The 3527-nt window shown below is 40.2% G+C and overlaps 1 non-coding gene across 1 annotated transcript; it reads left to right on the forward strand.

Moving 5' to 3' along the window:
• The first annotated feature begins 1664 nt into the window (after positions 1-1664).
• LOC141597868 (small nucleolar RNA R71) lies at positions 1665-1771 on the forward strand. Its single transcript, XR_012523080.1, has one exon. It is a non-coding gene; the product is annotated as a small nucleolar RNA R71 (small nucleolar RNA).
• Positions 1772-3527: the final 1756 nt, after the last annotated feature.

Genomic DNA, 3527 nt, shown 5'->3' on the forward strand with positions numbered 1-3527 from the left:
CAACGGGTATGAAAAACTTGCCAACTTTGACGGGTACATCTTCTAAAATACCTAAAGGTCGCTTTAAAGAATGGTCCGCCATTTGCAATGTGATACTTGTGCATTTTAAGGCACCCATGTTAAGTTTTTCATAAAGGGAATAGGGCATGACACTTACACTAGCACCTAGATCGCAAAGGGCCTTATCAATGGTATATATGCCTATAGTGCAAGGAATAGAATAGCTACCGGGGTCCTTAAGTTTCAGGGGAGCCATATTTTGTAAGAGTGCACTACACTCTTCGGTGAAAGCAATGGTCTCAACCTCATTGAAGGATCGCTTCTTTGAGAGAATCTCCTTCATAAACTTTGCGTAGGAGGTGACTTGGGTAAGCAATTCTAAAAATGGGACGGTGACTTGTAAATTATTACAAACTTCCATGAACTTACCGAACTTACCTTTTTCCTTGTGCTTTGCTAGACGATGGGGAAATGGTACTTGAACAACTTCTTTTGGAGGAGCATCCTTCACATCTTTCACTTTCTCTTTCTCATTAGGAACACTCAACTTCTTTGAAACGGCATCACTCTCCTTAGCATTAGGAGAGGCTCCTTCAACAACCACCTCGTTGCTCTCTTTGGGCATAGGGGACTCAACATTCTTGGCATCAAGCTTGCTCTTCCTCTTTAGCATCAACAACCGGTGGGGAAATGGTACACGGTCCCTAACAAGAGGCTCTTCACTAGCCTTCTTTTTTTCATCTCCCCCAAGCTTGTTCTTTTTAACAACCACTTCTTCCTCCAAAGTCATGGATGGCCCATCATAGCTTGTACCACTTCTCAAGGAAATAGAATTAACAGTTTCATGTGGTGGGTTACCTTGGGGAGGTAGTTGACCGTTCTTCCTTTGAGAGCTAGAAGCGGCTAATTGAGCCACTTGTTGTTCCAACATCTTGACCGCGGCACTATGAGCTTGATCATTCTTTTGAATTTAAGCCAATAGTTCCCTTTGCATTTGGAATATCATGCCCTCTAGCTTACCAACTCCTTGATTATTTTGTTGGGTATTTTATGGTGGATTTTGTTGGTAATTGTTTTGTGGGGGGCTTTGTTGATTTTGATAACCCGGTGGAGGGATATACTTTTGTTGTTGAGGAACATAGGCATTTTGTTGTGGTGGGGGTTGAGGGTTAAGCACATTGTTGCTAGTGTAAGACAAGTTCGGATGGAATTTTGTATTCGGGTTATAAGTGTTGGAAAATGTACCCGGTGGATATGAACTTTGTCTAAAAGCTTGTAAAACATTTACCTCTTCGATAGGAGCTCGGCATTGAGCGACATAATGACCCGCACCTCCACAACCATCACAAACAACTATTTGAGTTATTGAAGACACGGCATTGAGTTGTTGAATGGAATCTTTAGCATCTCTCTCCGCCAATTGTTGTTGAAGCAAGGCTATTTGAGCTAGCAAAACGGAGTTGTTGGAGGGTTCTTATTTACCTTTGGATGGCAAAACTCGGGAATTGACATATTGGGCATCATGGACCGCCATAGATTCGATCGTGGCATGAGCAAGGTCGGTGTCAATTTGATCAAACCGCACATTGTTGGCGGAATCAAGAATCCTTTGGGACTCGGCACAACATCCATTGTAGAATGTTATTGCTAGAAACCAATCATCTAGCCCATGATGTGGGCATTGTCTTTGAAGCTTTTGGTACCTCTCCCAAGCCTCATATAAGCTCTCAAGAGCTTGTTAACGGAATCTGGTAATTTGGCTCCTCAAAGTTTGAGTTTTCTCCGATGGAAAAAACTTTTGATAGAAGGCTAGAGCCAAAGTATCCCAATTGGTGATTCCCATGGCGGTGAGGTCAAGGCTATTGATCCAAAGCTTGGTCTTGTTCTTCATAGAGAAAGGGAAAAGTATTTCCCTTATTTGGGCTTGGGTGACGCCCGTTTGACGGATCATGGAGCAATAGTCACAAAAGTTTTGCACATGCAAATTGGGATCCTCCAAAGGACTTCCCCCAAATTGCTTCCTCTCCACAAGGCTAATGAAAGCCGGTTTGATCTCGCAGTCCGGCACGGTGATTTGAGTGGTTGTGATTCCGGCCGGAAGCATGACCGCGGTGGGCTTTAATTGATCGGAAAGTTTCACCGCCGTTTTGGTAGTAGATGGTGATGGTGGTGGAGATGATGAACTTGAAACCTCCTCCTCTTCAAGAGCTTCTAGATCGTCTAAGTAAGACTTTCTAGCACTTTCGGCTTGTACAGGAGAAGAGGCCTCTTTCACTTCCTTCCAAAACCGTCGTCTTCTCCTAAAGGTTTTCTCGGGATCGGAATCCGGTGAAAGCAATTCTCCCTTGCGTGAGGACCTGGGCATAAGACAATAATTTATAGAGAAGTGATAAGTAACGGTCTCAAGGAAAAAGTGTTCCCCAAGACAAAGAAAAACAAGATAAAAATCGACAATACACAATGCAATAAAACCGTATCCCCGACAACGGCGCCAAAATTTGATAGGCTTATCACACACCTATGCAAAGATAATATTTATACCCTAGACAACAAATGAATGTAGTACATAGGGGTCGAACCCAAAGGAGACGAGAGTTATTAATTAATTGTTATGGAGCGAAGTTTATCTTGAGTCGATGCTATTGATTGATTGATTGGTTGATTATGCAAATAAAATGAAAACAACAATAAAAAGAAATTGTCTAGGGAGGCCGGGTCACACATGCTAATTACGTAAATGTTTATGTCAAGTTAGGAAGTTGATTTTACGGTAAATGTTTAGGCTTAGAGATACCCACCTTACGGCATTAGTATCAACCATAGACCGGGTCCTAGAGAAACTCTCGTCCATGACTAGGTCGTCCTACTACACATGCTTAGTCTAATTCAATTCCGTGCCTCTCGACTTTAGAACGAATGAACAAACTTAATCGATGAATAAGGCCTTTAAACATAGATTAAACGTTATGGCACAAGCATGTGATAGAAGCAATATGAACAATATTATTATTGACCTATTTTATCATGTTATATATTTGATTTATGCATGGCTCCCCTACCCCTTAGACTAGGAAATTTAGCTACTCATATTAAGATGTAAATTGTGAATTATACTATAAGAAATGCTAAACATGATTGTATGAATTGTATAAACTAGGTGATATAACATGTATAAGAAATAATGCTAATGTAATCTAAATTAAGTACTTTAATTATAAACTATGTGTAAGCTAAGATAGAAATGTAAAATTGCAAACTAGAAATAAGAATACCTTAATAGAGAAGAACTTGTAAAGGAGAAGACAAATAAAACCAAATGCTTGAATTGTTTTAAGAACAAAATGTTTGAGAACCAAATGCTTAATAATATAGAAAACTAATGAGAAAACTAATGAGAGAAATATAATGCTTAAGGCTTATTGTAAAGTAAAATGAGACGTAAAAATTGGATGTGTAAGCCTTGGAATACCTCTCCTATTTATAGGAGAGGAAGAAGAAACGTAAGCATTCAAGAGGCATGCAACCCC

The sequence above is a fragment of the Silene latifolia genome, chromosome 8 (genome assembly GCF_048544455.1).
Source record: "Silene latifolia isolate original U9 population chromosome 8, ASM4854445v1, whole genome shotgun sequence".
Classification (NCBI taxonomy): domain Eukaryota; kingdom Viridiplantae; phylum Streptophyta; class Magnoliopsida; order Caryophyllales; family Caryophyllaceae; genus Silene; species Silene latifolia.